Source organism: Schistocerca piceifrons, chromosome 2 (assembly GCF_021461385.2).
Source record: "Schistocerca piceifrons isolate TAMUIC-IGC-003096 chromosome 2, iqSchPice1.1, whole genome shotgun sequence".
Taxonomy (NCBI): Eukaryota; Metazoa; Arthropoda; class Insecta; order Orthoptera; family Acrididae; genus Schistocerca; species Schistocerca piceifrons.
In genome coordinates this window covers 836,683,170-836,701,065 of record NC_060139.1, presented here as the reverse complement: position 1 = coordinate 836,701,065, position 17,896 = coordinate 836,683,170, and positions in this window count along the sequence as shown.

Below are 17,896 nucleotides of genomic sequence, written 5' to 3'. Positions count from 1 at the left end.
ACATGCTTTGTGATTACGTGCTTCCAACGCTGTTGAATCCGCTGGGTGATTTCCCAACCTGCTTCCAACAAGATGGTGCACGTCCTCACTACGCTACTGAAGTCAGACAGTATCTGGATGAACAGTTCGGAGGTCACTGGATATGTAGGAGGGGTCCTATCGAATGGCCACCATAGTCCCCTGATCTTACACCTCTTGACTTTTATCTGTGGGAACATTTCAAATCAATTGTGTACGAGGTAAAATTCAACACTGTAGCCCATCTTGGCTGGCGTATTGAGGAGGCGTGTGCCTCTGTTGACCCACAGATCCTCCGACATATATAGCACGACTGGTGAAAAAGACTCCGGCTGTGTGTCCAGCAGGAGGTCATATTGAACATATGCTGTAGTGTCGACTCTGACAAATGTCCTAAGCTTTAATAGGACATAACTTCTATACAAATAAAGTTATCTTAAAACAGATTTCACGTGTGTGCTACTGAGAAAGAGGCAATTCAAAATGATGCGCTACATGACACCCTTACCATTTAAAACACGTACCCCAAGTCCAAGCTGGCGGTTTTCAAGCTGGGCCCCACTGACGCCCTAGCTCACCTACAGACCTCCCCTCCCCCTCCGCCATTAGACGCCATTATGATTCCTCGCATTGTTCGACTTTTATAGAGGTGTAACCAGACTACAGCGTCACCCTCTACAATTTTTATGGCCCGTGAACGTACTTGTAGAGAGTCCTGAGGATCGTGCATTGCGCCGTTGGCCGTCGTGGTCACCTGATCTGACCATACACTTTTTCTGGGGTGGTATTTGGGGAAGGGGGGTTACTTTGTGCAAGACTGCATCTATAAACCTGCCCTTCCAATAACTTTGGGAGAATTGCGATACCCCGTAGCAATAACGGTGAATGTAGAAACTCTACATTGCTCTCAACAGTATGGAACTAGTCTGACTATCGTCTTTATACACTACTGGCCATGAAAATTGCTACACCACGAAGTTGACGTGCTACAGACGCGAAATTTAACCGACAGGCAGAAGATGCTGTGATATGCAAATGATTAGTTTTCAGAGCATTCACACAAGGTTGTCGAAGGTGGCGACACCTACAGCGTGCTGACATGAGGAAAGTTTCCAAGCGATTTCTCATACACAAACAGTAGTTGACCGGCGTTGCCTGGTGAAACGTTGTAGTGATGCCTCGTGTAAGGAGGAGAAATGCGTACCATCACGTTTCCGACTTTGATAAAGGTCGGATTGTGGCCTATCGCGATTGTGGTTTATCGTATCGCGACATTGCTGCTCCAGTTGGTCGAGATCCAATGACTGTTAGCAGAATATGGAATCGGTGGGTTCAGGAGAGTAATACGGAACCCCGTGCTGGATTCCAACGGCCTCGAAGCACTAGCAGTCGAGATGACAGGCATCTTACCCGCATGGCTGTAACGGATCGTGCAGCCACGTCTCGATCCCTGAGTCAACAGATGGGGACGTTTGCAAGACAACAACCATCTGCACGAACAGCTCGACGATGTTTGCAGCAGCATGGACTATCAGTTCGGAGACCATGGCTGCGGCTACCCTTGACGCTGCATCACAGACAGGAGCGCCTGCGATGGTGTACTGAACGCCGAACCTGGGTGCAAGAATGGAAAAACGTCCTTTTTTTCGGATGAATCCAGGTTCTGTTTACAGCATCATGATGGTCGCATCCATGTTTGGCGACATCGCGGTGAACGCACATTGGTAGCGTGTATTCGTCATCGCCATACTGCCTAAACTGAAGAAACATCAGCCACATTATACTCGAAGTATGCTCGTCCTCGCAGATCAGAAGTAGGAAAGGTCAACACGAAATTAGTCAACTGCAGTAGCATTTACGATACATCATAGCCGGCCGCTGTGGCCGAGCGGTTCTAGGCGCTTCAGCCCGGAACCGCGCTGCTGCTACGGTCGCAGGTTCGAATCTTGCCTTGGGCATGGATGTGTGGCTGTCCTAAGGTTAGTTGGGTTTAAGTGGTACTACGTCTAGGGGACTGATGGCCTCAGATGTTAAGTCCCATAGTGCTTAGAGCCATTCGAACCATTTTTGTACTCCCAGGTTGTGAAAGCAGGGATGTAAAAGATATACCCTCCTAAAATCGGGTGGTTATTTTGAGAATAAAAACTTTTTAGTCCTATTCATAAGTTCAATTTAACCCTAAGTTTCTGCATTCATTCTCGTGAAATCGGATAAATCTTTTTGAAACATCATTTACTCATTCGAATCACAAGGCTATAAATGAATACTATTTGGGCTGCATACGTTATCTGCAGTAGAGAAGCTTCGAGAGGCATTCCACGGAGAAGTTTCTGTGATACCCTAGAGATTCGTGAATAGCGCAGAAGTGGCACCCGTAGTTGAATTCACAGTTACTTCAGCAAGCTGCTCGACAAAAATAGCTCATCACGTGTATGAGCAACGGACAATGCTATAAGTGCGCAACAGAATGTCTGTGCCTCCCTACAACTGTATCTGATTGACGTTATATATAGGAAGAAAACAGCAGGTATGCTCTCCAAAGGATGTACCACATATCGCGTCGATGGCTCTTCAAGAAAATAAATTCTTCTGACCTCTTAGTAGATTCAAGATTGGACTGAGAATTTCTTGGCTAGCAAAATCCAGCACGTTACCTTGTACAGAAAGAAATCAACAAACACAAATAACATTTTAATGTTGGTGTGCTCACCCACTACTAATCAAGATTTATGTTAACATGTCATCGTATATCTCTGGAAAGGTATCTCATTCCGAACACTACCAACTTAACTACATTATGTTTTATTACAATTCAGCGCATATTTTGAACCCTCGAACTCCTTCAACTGTTAGACATAGAACAAGGTAGTGTTACCAAGACTTACATTTACCAGGTCGCTAAGTGCAAAACGTTCACGAGCTGTAGCATGTGCTGATCTACACTAGCGTTGAAACTTCCTGGCAGATTAAAACTGTGTGCCGGACCGAGACTCGAACTCGGGACCTTTGCCTTTCGCGGGCAAGTGCTCTGTGAGGACAGGGCGTCAGTCGAGCTTGGGTAGCTCAGTTGGTAGAGTACTTGCCCGCGAAAGGCAAAGATCCCGAATTCGAGTCTCGATTCGGCACACAGTTTTAATCTGCCAGGAAGTTTCATATCAGCGCACACTCCGCTGTAGAGTGAAAATTTCATTCTAGAAACATCCCCCAGGCTGTGGCTAAGCCATGTCTCCGCAATATCCTTTCTTCCGGGTGTGCTAGTTCTGCAAGGTTCGTAGAAGAGCTTCTGTGAAGTTTGGAAGGTAGGAGACGAGGTACTGGCGCAATTAAAGCTGTGAGGACGGGGCGTGAGTCGTGCTTGGGTAGCTCAGTTGGTAGAGCACTTGCCCGCGAGAGGCAAAGGTCCCGAGTTCGAGTCTCAGTCCGGCACACAGATTTAAGCTGCCAGGAAGTTTCATATCAGCACACACTCCATTGTAGAGTGAAAATTTCATTCCACACTAGCGTTGCTTTGAATGAAAAGACTTCCCAAACATGTGTAGCTGCTGCAAAGGGAACGTCCGGAAAGGTACCGTATTTTGTTAACTGGAATCTAATATGATGCAGTGATCAATGAGAAAGAGGTACCCTACAAAAATGTAATGACATCCAGCCTCATCGTGACACAAATTTAATAGAGTGCAGTGACTGACAAATAAAGGTAAGCACTCCTAGTAAAATTAAAGTTATACGCCTCAATAACTTAAAAGGTAAATCATGTATTAGAATTCTGTTACACTGTTAACGGCTTGCCGCTGGAGTCAATCTTAACACATAAGTAACTAGTAGTAGTAATGTTTGAGGATAGGAAAAGTCAGTCGTCACAAAGGCTCAATAGCTAATGCACATGGGGAAGAGAAAACGGGGAAGAATTCGATTCACTGGACGTTGCACGGATACTGCGAAACTCCAGCGTTTCTAAGAAATCAGTTGTCTACAAAACATTTGATATGCTACGTGTGTAGGCTCAGTGTGAGGCTGGACGATGAGACAACTAGAGGTGCCTTCGGAGAAGGGCTACGTGAATGATCGCCAGCTTGTCTGACGCAACCGAGAATGTCATGGAAATCGCGGAAAATCAGAACTTTGACAAAGTAAAGAAAGTCGTCTAGCAAATTATAGAATCGCAATTCCAAGAACTTTGTTTTAAAGGAAACCACTTGTTCTTTGGACAATCGATGATAACAATCCTCAACCTTAATTCGACGCCTCGTGGCAGTCAGACATCATCTTCCAACACGTGTGTTGACACTTACGGTGACAAGAGGCTTGGAGGCTTCAGTATGCACAAGGAACTTTTTACCTTCCTGTATGAAGAAAAAGTAAACGCGTGAAATACAAATCTGCGATCTGATGGAACTAAAAGTAACTTGTAAATTTGAATTTACGTCTTAATTTACACGGTTTAATACGGCAACTACAGATGACTCATGGAGGATCTATGGAGCATGTATGCTGTTGATACTTTCGTCACTTACATAAATCTATTAACTATCGCTCTGTGCAACTTACATTACTTTCATTTCTCTCTCTTTCAGTCTCTTAAAGTTTTAACTGACTCAACGAGATGCCACATAAACTCTAATGCTGAACCTTCGATCGAACTCATTATGCCTCTCCACCTAGTGAAGCAAAAGATGTTGCATACGACCCACTTAAAGCAATAAATAAAGTTGTTAAGGAATTGCAGGAGTTCATTATTAAGGCTTATAAACAGTATGTAGACGACTGTACGACTAGTGACGTAAAGGCCAATACAGAGAATAAATAGAAGGCCGGACATTAGCACGTGTTCCCATGATTCCGGCGGCGTAGTCCGCCGTTCGCGGACGAATACACGCTACGGAGAAGGACTCGCCCGCTGTTTGTCGCTTGAGTAGAAAAAGTGAATTGATCAGCGAGAATTGAATGATTCATGAGCGAGCCGCCAGGGTCCTGGGTTTGTGTTGCATACAGAAGCCCCCGCGCCACCGGAATTGTAATTACACACTCCCTCCTTCGGAACGTTTGTCGTCCTTTCATTATCCCTGCTAACGTTCCAAGGTCGGGAAACTGTACCTTGAGCCAACTGTCAGTGTCTTCATCCATATTATGGAGAAAAGAGGTTCATAATACTTTTACCAGTAGATAGTTTGTATGTCGGTAGAATCTAGGCATCTGCGAAGGATGTTACTTTAAATTACAATGATACTGAAGAAGACAGTAAAACAACGATTCAAATATTCTTTTTGCGCAAAAAAAAGCTGCTGACTTAAGTATAGGTGAAAGATAGAGGTGCCATACCGCTACAGAGAGAAATTAAGTATTCGTTTCCAATAATTTGGAGAAAAGTAATGCAGTATTGCTCAGTCGAGATTTGAACTCGATACTTCCCGACTACTGCTCTGGGACTGCTAACTCTCTACCTGCTGAAGCAATGTTAAGTCCACAGAGACCTGCGGAGAGTTAGAAAAGACATAACAACTGGTAGCTGTTGATTACTGGTCTCTTCCTACACTGGTGGATACAGTAGATCAGTTCTCACTACTAGATCGGAACATACAATATATTTAGAGTTTTTTGTATGTAAATCCTTTTCAAAGTGGAGTACTAACTTATTTTCGATAATCAATACAATGTGATAGTATTTCTGATTTATAGTGAATCAAAAATGTTCGGATGCTTTCTAAAATACACGTAGAGAACCTAGTTCTTATTACATATCTACATCTACATCTATACTCCACAAACTACCTTACAATGTGCAGAGGTTCCTCTGTTATTTTTCCCCTTCCTTGTAACATTCGCGAATGGTAAAGGGAAGGACGACTTTTGGTAATTTCCGTACGAGGTTTATTTTTTATGATTTGTCGTCACGCTCATTTCGCGAGACTATTTCGAAGAAGCAATATGTTGCACGAACCTTCTTGGGACGTACGCTCTCTGAATTTTGACAGTAAAGCTCACTGTCATGCGCTACTAGCTTCTGCCACTGGAGTTCGTTGATCATCTTCGTAACGCTCTCATTCTTTCTTAAGGAACCCGTGACGCAACATGTCGCTCTTCGCTGGATATTCTCTATCTCATCAATAAGCCGTCTTGGTAAGGATGGCAGAGTGATGAGCAACACTGAAGATTCACTCGGACGAGTCTTTTGCAAGGCACTTCTTCCGTGTATGAATTAAATTTCGTTAAGATATTACCACTGAATCCGAGAGTGGCACCTGTTTTTCGTACAACTATTTTCGTGTGGCCATGCCACTGTAGATCGCTTTGGACGGTTATTCCTTGGAATTTTACGGTGGTCACTATTTAAAGTGATTTCTCGCCAGTAGTGGCATGGAACAGTAAAGCACCAGTTACTTCCATTATGGACTGGGAATATACCACAGTACACAACTCTGGACAGTTGCAAATCCTTGAGCAGTCATGGAGGTAAGGCACTCGTAATTTTTCATCAGTTACCAACTTTTGTCTTAATCCACTACGCGTTTAGATAGCTAACCACTATCGTAAGGTGGAAGGCATCTTTTCTATAGCTGTACTCAGTCATAAGTAACGGCGATTTCTTGCAGATGCAAGTTAGGAGTCCCAGTAGTTAGGCTGAGACTTGCACTGTTAATTATTAAATGAGTTAGCAAGAGAAGTTATAGATATACACATCAGACGTTTGGAAGGTATTAAAGGTACATACATTGTAAGAAGAACAGAACATGTGCAGAATTCAGCAGCTTAAATTCGCGTTTTATGCTTCTTAAAGTATTCGTCACACAATATTGTGGTTGTATAGCAAAAAGGTAGAATTTATTGCCAATCAGTTTAGAACCAAAGAGAATTATAGCAAGCAAAACATTGATGACGACGTATATGTACGTTTCTTGTGTTACTGTGAAGAGAAATTCACTAAACTACTTCTGAATTGTTCTCAGTTTTACAATTAACAGATTATGTGTAATAGTATAACGAAAATTTTCTGGCCCTTGCCATACGAAGAAGAAGCACTACACGTGATTTCACAATATACATGTATCCACAACCACAAGCACCACCATTCACAATCAATCAAACTAGCGATTGATCCATAAACAAGCAACGCTCAGATTAATGTGTTACAGATAAAATACACTGAAGAGACAAAGTAACTGGTACACCTGCCTGATATCGTGTAGGGCCCACGCGAGCATATCGACGTACCACAACGCGACGTGGCATGGACTCGACTGGAGGGAATTGACACCACGAACCCTACAGGGCTGTCCATAAATCCTTAAGATTACGAGGAGGGTGGGGGGGAGGAGGGGGGGCGGGTGCAGATCTCTTCTGAAGAGCACGTTGCAAGGCATCCCAGATACACTCGATAATGGTCATATCTGGGGTGTTTGGTGCCAGCGGAAGTGTCTAAACTCAGAAGACTGTTCCTGGAGCCACTCTGTAGCAATTCTGGACGTGTGGGGCATCGCATTGTCCTGCTGGAATTGCCCAAGCCCGTCGGAATGTACAATGGACATGAATGGATGCAGGTGATCAGACAGGATGCTTACGTATGTGTCACCTGTTTGTGGACGTATGAGGGGTCCCATATCACTGCACACGCCCCACACCGTTACAGAGCCTCCACCAGGATCAACAGTCCCCCGGTGACATCCAGGGTCCATGGATTCATGAGTTTTGTCTCCATGTCCGTACACGCCCATCCGTTCGATACAATTTGAAACGATACTCGTCCGACCAGGTGAAATGTTTCCAGTCATCAACAGTCCAGTGACGGTGTTCACGGGCCCGGGTGAGGCGTAAAGCTTTGTGTCCTGCAGTCATCAAGGGTACACGAGTGGGCCTTCGGCTCCGAAAGCCCAAATCGATGGTGTTCCATTGAATAGTTCGTACGCTGACACTTGTTGATGGCCCAGCATTGAAATATGCAGCAATTTGCGGAAGTGCTGCACTTCTGTTGTCGATTATCTTGAGTTGTCCTTTGTCCTCTTCTTGCAGGATCTTTTTCCGACCCCAGCGATGTCGGAGATTTAAGGTTTTACCGTATTCCTGATATTCACGGTACACTCGTGAAATGGTCGTGCGGGAAAACTCCACTTCATCGCTACCTCGGAGATGTGTCCCATAACTCGTGCGCCGATTGTAACATCACGTTCAAACACACTTAAATCTTGATAACCTGTAATTGTACCAGCAGTTACCGATCTAACAACTACGCCAGGCGCAACGCCTAGCTTTCCCGACCGGAGCGCTATAATCTGCCGTATCTCTGTATTTGAATACGCGTGCCTATACCAGTTTATTTGGCGCTTCAATGTAGAATACCCATAAACAAACAGAACTACAGATAGGAGATAGATACAAAAAAATACAGAGCAGCAGAGAATGGTTATGACAGGCTACCTATATGACTGAGGAACTAATCCAAAAATACATAAACAGTCAAGGCATAAAGGGACACATGCAAACAAGACCTTGCATGACAACAGAGAAGTAGTAGAACACACAGACAATGACGACCAACAGGGCGTCACAGAGGACGAACAAAGAAACACAGTCCGGACGGGACCAGAAGGCCCAATGGTACCGACCGGCCGTCGTATCATCCCCAGGCGTCACCGGAGGCGGATACAGAGGGGCATGTGGTCAGCTCACTGCTCTCCTGGCCGTTGTCAGTTTACGTGATCGGAGCCGCTACTCCTCAATCAAGTAGCTCCTCAATTGGCCTCACAAGGGCTGAGTGCATCCCGCTTGCCAACAGCACTCGGCAGACCCGGACGGTGATCCATCCAAGTGCTTGCCAAGCCCGACAGCGCTTAACTTCGGTACCTGACGGGAACAGGTGTTGCCACAGCGGTAAGGCCGTTGGCTAACAGAGACAGAACCCACACAGAAAACAAAATGACACCTACTTACATACAACAGCAAAATAGTTCATGCAATGGGCAACATTTAAAAGTCACAGGGACTTCAAATAGGATGCAGACAGACAGACAAGATAACACAGAGAAAACGCAGAATACAGGAAAAATCCACACATAAATGCAACAGATCAGGCATACACGAATTTACGTGTAACCTTTGTGATTCAGAACACACAGGACAAAGACGCAGGACTTTAGAACAGGATATTTAGAAATATAAAAAGTAAAAGCTCCCATAGCTCATTTGCTGATCATTTGATAGCCTATAACCATCAATCAACGAAAATCGAGTCAAAGCCTATACTATAAACTTAGACTTACAACGGAAGAAAACTACCGCATGCAGAAAGATAAAAGATTATAAACGATGACATTGCACTATGTAATACTTCAAAGGAGCTCTACGGAAAAGACGAAGCAAACAGATAAGTAGACGGTCGCACTCATTCAGTCACTCACACACACACACACACACACACACACACACACAAACACACACAAACGCGCGCGCGCGCGCGCGCGCGCGCGGAGCAAGAGAAAGAGAGAAAAAGAGATAGAATAAACGAAATGAAAATTTGGCATCGAAGTGATATCAGATCAAGTGAACGTCAGTAGGGACTGGATACATCAGCAAAATAAACATAGTATTTTGAAAAGTGACACACTGTAACCTGCGAGTAGAGTTCCTGAAAAACATGTATCTTGCCTGTGTGTGCATTTGCGGAGCCGAAGAGAATGGAAACTACAACGGATATTTCGAAACTAACATTAAGTAATCGAGAAATATCTTCGCACAACAAAATAATATATATAGACAAAGTGTTTTGTGAACACTTCAGCCATTAACACAGTAACATTAATGATTTTCAGGTGACAAGCTACCAAGTTACAGTAACGTAAACAGGGTCCTAAATAATCCTACAATTTAGAAAACATTAAGGTAATAACAACAAGAGACAAAAATTGCTTTCAGGCCCAGTTTCGTTAGAATAATTATTACCTGAAACTTGTTTACATTTGACAAGAACAATGTTTCAAATGGCTCTAAGCACTATGGGACTTAACATCTGAGGTCATCAGTCCTCTAGACTTAGAAGTACTTAAACCTAACTAACCAAAGGACATCACACACATCTATTCACGAGGCAGGATTCGAACCTGCGACCGCAGGAGCAGCGCGGTCCTGGACTGAAGTGCCTAGAACTGCTCGGCCACAGCGGACGGCTTACATTTTACAGAACTGAATAAAAGTTCCCACTGAGTATGGCACTGAAGTGTCAAAACACATTTTAGTTTATATTAAAAATAGTTGTCTGCATAATAGGCAGAAGTGAAATCCGATACGCCATGTAAAGCTATGTCTGGCTTCATAAAAATCAATTCATCACGCTCATCTCATAATCTCCAGCACCGTTTTTCTATCGGATAGTAATCCGGGGCTGTACTGTTTCAACTAATAGAACTTTTCAGTGACCACACAGTTTGAAAAGTGCACGTAACCTGAAGTTTATTTGAGATTTATTGCCACAGTTGTTGCAGAATACACCTCTTGTCGTCCACAACAGTATGTGGTTTTCAACAACATTGTTAAACAACCCCACTTCCATATCAGTGTCTATGACCATCTGCACAACAATTCCCTTCATCGCTGTATAGGATGGGAGATCATGTTCGAGGTCCACCACAATCATTGGAGCCCACTTCCAACGATATTTTACATAAGATTACATGTAGTCATCAACGTGTGAAACCCCAGGAGAAACTGAAGAGGAACTGATTGGTGATATCCTAACTGCCGCTGTACAACACACAAAATGGGTGCGCGAGACAATGCTGCAGAATTTTATGCGCCGTTGTAATGAGTGTGTCGAGACTGCCAATCTTCACTTTGAGCAGCTGGTAAGAGCCTAAGATGTTGCTGTACGGCGTAAGTTGTTCATATCAGAAGCTAATAGAAAAAACAAAATCACTTGACAGAACTATTGTCCTGCATTAGTGTAATGTTCTTATAGGCATACTGCAAAACGAAGCTGTAGACCATAATCAAAGCATTTATTGTTTGTTAGAAGGAATTCATGCACAGTGTCAAGAGCCACTTTCGTCAACGTTGGCTTCATCATTTGTTTACGCCACAGAATAAATTTCCTTTAGTAGTGAAGGAAAGGAAATTTATTCTGTATTCAGATCATTGTTCAATTCGCGATAAAAGGTATCCAGCGTCATCTGCCGCAGTTCCGATCACTTCCTTTGTAAGATTTCGATTGCGGCACGGGCTTTACGCGGTACACTTGTTCAGAATTTTAGTAGCAAGCTGTCCGTACTGTGAAGAGTACCAGGAAGAAAAGCTGATATGGGCTATTCACTTCTCGGATGGACTAAATTCTAAGTGCAACTCTAGATGTATTCTGTACGAAAAACCTAGTTACCGACAAGTGTTATAGACATTTCATGCAGATTTGAAGCTACCATATGTTTAAATATTTGGCAGTAGGTAAATCTGCCCAAGACTAGGCTTATGTGAGGAAAACAGCAATATTTTCTCATACACAGAACTTAGTTAATGGAATATCGCTGTGAACGTGAGCAATAATTTCTTCTTATGGTTAAAAATACTATGGATTATTTCATTAAAATCAAACTACTAGCCTTGTTTTGTAGACGCCCATATGTGTGGATAATGCATAAGAAAAATCGATATTTGTATTAAAATTATTTCTCGTTTCACCTTACATAGGTATGTAAGCATCATAAGTATGTAATGGATAAATTTTAAAATGTAACAACCACGTCTACAACTACATCTACATCCACACTCCGCAAGACATCTGATGGTGTGTGGCGGAGGGTACTCTGAGTACCTTTATCGGTTCGCCGGCCGTTGTGGCCGAGCGGTTCTAGGCGCTACAGTCTGGAGCCGCGCGACCGCTACGGTCGCAGGTTCGAATCCTGCCTCGGGCATGGATGTGTGTGATGTCCTTAGGTTGGTTAGGTTTAAGTAGTTCCAAGTTCTAGGGGACTGATGACCTCAGATGTTACGTCCCATAGTGCTCACAACCATTTGAACCATTTTTATCGGTTCTCCCTTCTATTCCAGTCTCGTATTGTTCGCGGAAAGAAAGATTGTCGGTATACCTCTGTGTGGGCTCTAATCTCTCTGATTTTATCCTCATGGTCTCTTCGCGAGATATACGTAGGAGGGAGCAATATACTGCGTGAGTCCTCGGTGAAGGTATGTTCTCGAAACTTCAACAAAAGCCCGTACCGAGCTACTGAGCGCCTCTCCTGCAGAGTCTTCCACTGGAGTTTATCTATCATCTCCGTAACGCTTTCGCGATTACTAAATGATCCTGTAATGAAGCGCGCTGCCCTGTGTTGGATCTTCTGCCGGCCGAAGTGGCCGTGCGGTTAAAGGCGCTGCAGTCTGGAACCGCAAGACCGCTACGGTCGCAGGTTCGAATCCTGCCTCGGGCATGGATGTTTGTGATGTCCTTAGGTTAGTTAGGTTTAACTAGTTCTAAGTTCTAGGGGACTAATGACCTCAGCAGTTGAGTCCCATAGTGCTCAGAGCCATTTGGATTTTCTCTATCTCTTCCATCAACCCCATCTGGTACGGATCCCACACTGGTGAGCAATATTCAAGCAGTGGGCGAACAAGTGTACTGTAACCTACTTCCTTTGTTTTCGGATTGCATTTCCCTAGGATTCTTCCAATGAATCTCAGTCTGGCATCTGCTTTACCGACGATCAACTTAATATGATCATTCCATTTTAAATCACTCCTAATGCCTACTCCTAGATAATTTATGAAATTAACTGCTTCCAGTTGCTGTCCTGCTATATTGTAGCTAAATGATAAAGGATCTTTCTTTCTATGTACTCGCAGCACATTACACTTGTCTACATTGAGATTCAATTGCCATTCCCTGCACCATGCGTCAATTTGATGCAGATCCTCCTGCATTTCAGTACAATTTTCCATTGTTACAACCTCTCGATATACTACAGCATCATCCGAAAAAAGCCTCAGTGAACTTCCGATGTTATCCATAAGGTCATTTGTATATATTGTGAATAGCAACGGTCCTACGACACTCCCCTGCGGCACACCTGAAATTACTCTTACTTCGGAAGACTTCTCTCCATTGAGAATGACATGCTGCGTTCTTTTATTTAGGAACTCTTCAATCCAATCACACAATTGGTCTGATAGTCCATATGCTCTTACTTCATTTAACGACTGTGGGAAACTGTGTCGAACGCCTTGCGGAAGTCAAGAAACACGGCATCTACCTGGGAACCCGTGTCTATGGCTCTCTGAGTCTCGTGGACGAATAGCGCGAGCTGGGTTTCACACAATCGATTACTTATTGTTACGCACTCATGTCCATTATCCATAAAATTCTACTGTAACGTTGCACAGGAAAGTTACTGTGGTAGACATCCTTAGACTCAGTGGTGGTCCATTGCGTATTGATAAACGACACATAGAGACTGAAACAAAGATGGCTCCAAGATGTTGTGAGTCCCTCCCGTGACCTACCCTACAAGTCCATTCACTAGGCAGCTTCCCGCTTATGTGTTCATGTTGTTACACCAATGTCAGCCGGGCTCTGTACAATGCGTCACTCCTCGCGAGCCACGCTGTCTGGCAAATATTTAGCAAAGCGAGTGGAGAGACATCGAGTCTCGCACGTGAATCATCGGACTTCCGGCGTAGGCCGATACGAACGCTCCAGCAATTGACAACTTTGATATGTGCACCCTGCACGGCGCACCAAAATAAACAGGAAATGACTCGGTGGTAGGAATTCATTGAGAAAAAGAGGATGCCGTCCAACTTGCTGAGTGAGTCAGCGGAAAATGGGCTCGGTGACGCGACAGCCGGCAGGCGCACCTATCGCACCCACTTCCTTCGAGAAGGCTGCCAGAGGGGAACCACTCTGGTGAACGCTCTGGGAACTATTTTCTGGCAGCAGTCCAAATGGGGAGGGATTATCGGATCATAGGAAAAAAATAGGTCCAAATAAGGAGCAATTGCTGGCTGTTTGGTGATCAGCTCCGATCCTAGAGTTGTAGCACGTTTTCACGGACTCGTACAGATGGAGGGCCACTTGGCCTTGCCCACAATCTGCGAAAATGTGTGTCTCCAGCCAGTGCGTTAATAATGCGCGTTTTTGTTCTGCTGTAGTGTTTGGGTTGTTGTCGACCAGAAAGAAATGGGAGATCGTGTAGCACAGCGTCGGCACGTATTCCACTATTCTCGAGCAGAGCATAGGAAGGCGTCGATTCGATGGACAACTTATCACCAGGTGTCTCATGTTCTCACTCCAGAAGAGCTTGTATAGGATTTAGCGCAGAACTGATGCTCAAGAACTGAACGCCACTCATCTGTCATCTCACATCTCACGCGCGATGAAGTGTTGAGATCTGGATAACTCTAAAGGCTGACTGGTTTGATGTTACCTGCTGCCAGTTCCTCTTCTGTGCCAACTTTTTCATCTCAGAGTAGCACTTGGAACCTACGTCCTCAATTATTCGAGTTATGTGTTCCAGTCTGTCTTTCTCTGCATTATTTACCCTCTGCCGGTCCCTCGTGTACAACAGAAATTATACTGTCATATCTTAACAGATGTCCTATCATCCTGTCCCTTCTTCTTGTTAGTGTTTTCCAAATATTCCTTTCCTCGCTGATTCTCAAGATAACTTCCTCGTTCCATACCTTATCAATCCATCTAATTTTCAGCAGTGTTCTGTAGCACCACATCTCAAAACTTAGATTCTCTTCTGTTCTCGTTTATTCACAGTCTATATTTGCAACCATACAATGCTGTGCTGCAAACGTACATTCTCCGAAATTTCTTCCTCAGATTAAGGCCCATGTTTGACACTAGTAGACTTCTCTAGGCCAGGAATGCCCTTTTTGCCAGTGCTAGTCTGTTTTTCACGCTCTCCTTCCTCCGTCCGTCGTAGGTTATTTTGCTGCCTAGGTAGCAGAATTCCCTAACTTCACCAACTTCGTGGTCACAAATCCTGATGTTTCTCGCTGTTATCATTTCTGCTGCTTCTCATTACATTCGTCTTTCTTCAATTTACTCTAATCCCTATTCTGTGCTCATTAGACCTTTTATTCCATTCAGCAGGTCCTGTAATTTTTCTTAATTTTTACCGAGGAGAGCAATGTCTTCAGCGAATCTTATCATTGGTATCCTTTCATCTTAAATTTTAATGCTACTCTTCAATCTTTCTCCTATTTCCGTCATTGCTTCTTCGATGTAGAGACTGAACAATAGGAGCAAAATAGTACATCGGTAACTTACACCCTTTTTAATCCGGGCACTTCGTTCTTCGTCTTCCACTTTTATTGTTCCCTCGTGGATGTTGTACATCCTGTATATTACCCGTCTTTCCCCATAGTTTACCCTTTTTTCCTCAGAATTTCGAACATATTGCACCATTTGACAACAGTGAATTCTTTTTTCAGGTCGAAAAATCCAGTAAACTTTTCTTGATTTTTCTTTAGTCTCTCTTCCATTATCAACCGAAACGTCAGAATTGCTTCTCTGGATTATCTGCCGTCCTAAAGCCAAACTGATGGTCATCTAACAAATCCTCTATTTTCTTTTCCATTCTTCTGTATATTATTCATGTCAGCAACTTGGATGCATAAGCTGTTCAATTGGTTGTGCGATTGTTCTCGCACTTTCAGCTCTTGCAGTTACTGGACTTGTAAGGATATTGTTTTACCGACAATCAGATGGTACATCGCCAGACTCATATATTCTAGACACTAAGGTGGTAGTTTTGTTGCCACTTACCTCAATGGCACCGAGCGAGGTGGCGCAGTGGTTAGCACACTGGACTCGCATTCGGGAGGACGACGGTTCAATCCCGTCTCCAGCCATCCTGATTTAGGTTTTCCGTGATTTCCCTAAATCGTTTCAGGTAAATGCCGGGATGGTTCCTTTGAAAGGGCACGGCCGATTTCCTTCCCAATCCTTCCCTAACCCGAGCTTGCGCTCCGTCTCTAATGACCTCGTTGTCGACGGGACGTTAAACACTAACCACCACCACCACCACCTCAATGGTTTTCATAAATTCTGATGGAGTGTTATCTATCACTTCTACCTTATTGGATCTTAAGTCTTCCAAAGCTCTTTTAAGTTCTGGTTAGCTGTATGTTCCGTATCGACTCCTGTTTCTTCTTCCATCACATCCATCCATCCACCTCAGACTTTTCCCCCTATTTTACAGTGGAATTCCTATTTCGCTTTTAACGTTACCACCCTTACTTTTAATTTCACCAAAGGTTGTTTGACTTTTCTGTATGCTGACTCAGTCCTTCCGACCTTCATATCTTTTTCAATTTTTCGCCTACACTTCCTATTTATTTCATTCCTCAGCAACATGTATTTCTGTGTTCCTGACATTCTCTGAACATTCTTGTACTTCCTTGTTTCATCGATCAACTGGAATATTTCTTCTTTTGCCCATGATGTCTTCTTCTTTGTACCTATATTTTTCTTTCCATCTTCTGTGATTGCCCTTTTTAGAGAAATCAGTTCCTCTTCATCTGAATTGCCTACTGAACTATTCCTTAGAGCTGTATCTGTAGCCTTAGAGTACTTCAAGCGTTTCTCTTCTTTCTATAGAACTTCCATACCCCACTTCTTTGCGCATTTGCCTAGAAATGGCAAAGATTCCATAACCGAGTCTCGACCCGGCATACGATTTTAATCTGCTACAAGTTTTGAATCTGAGCACACTCCGCTGCAGAGTGACAATTTTTTGTTTAGTTTGTTCGACTTGTGAGCTCCCTCGCTTGCTCATTTAATGGATAAGTTCTCCTCTCCGTGTCGAATATGCGTTGTTTCGTCAATATTATTATTTAATAATCGAGTGGGTTGAGATGTCACTATTAGTTCACTGTAAGTTTTGTCGAAAGGTACTGCCGTATTCAGTTATAGTAACAAAATCATGCCACAAGATTTGAAAAAAACATCAACTTTCTTGAATGCTTCCATCTCGGATGGACGACTTTCCTTATTCCGAACGAGCGCTGACGACCGCCCACATCTGGAAGACTCCGCATTAATACTGCCGCGCTGGCGGGCGTTCAAAAACAAGAAAGCATAAAACCTAATGCGGAGCCCAGAGATGCTTAACCGCGCGTTGTCGCACCTCCAAGAGGTTGTATTTACTCTCATTTCGATCGAGACGCGGTAACGGTGACCTCATGTAGACATACTCGTCTTTCTGTAACCGGTTTGTCCAAGTTTGCAGGTCTACGGCTTCTTAAGACGTCTCTAATTTAAGCGATTTCAATAACTGGAATGTCTGTTTACTGTTATTAGCTTTCTGCACGGAATAAAAACATGTTTCTGACGTACTCCAATATGGCCATAATCAATGTTGCCACCATTCTGTTATTGCCGGCCGGAGTGGCCGTGCGGTTCTGGGCGCTACAGTCTGGAGCCGAGCGACCGCTACGGTCCCAGGTTCGAATCTTGCCTCGGGTATGGATGTGTGTGATGTCCTTAGGTTAATTAGGTTTAATTAGTTCTATGTTCTAGGGGACTGATGACCTCAGAAGTTAAGTCGCATAGTGCTCAGAGCCATTTGAACCATTTTTGAACCATTCTGTTATTCACAAATGAAATTTAAAGCGTTATATGAATCTGTCTCAGGTCGCCGATGCTGGACGGTGGTTCGGAAATTGCGACTGCTTGTGACAGTTAAATATAAATTAAAACGTCTGTATCAGCTACTTTTCATTTACTCCACGACTTGATTCAGGAGTTTACACCCTCATCTTCAGATGAATCAGTAGAGTACATTACTTTTTGTTTGTTAAATGAAGGCAGATCTCTGTTTCGAGTTTCGTATCGCTACAAATAAGGTATAACCATCACTTGGCAACCCAATATGGCACTAGGGCTACCAATTTTAAA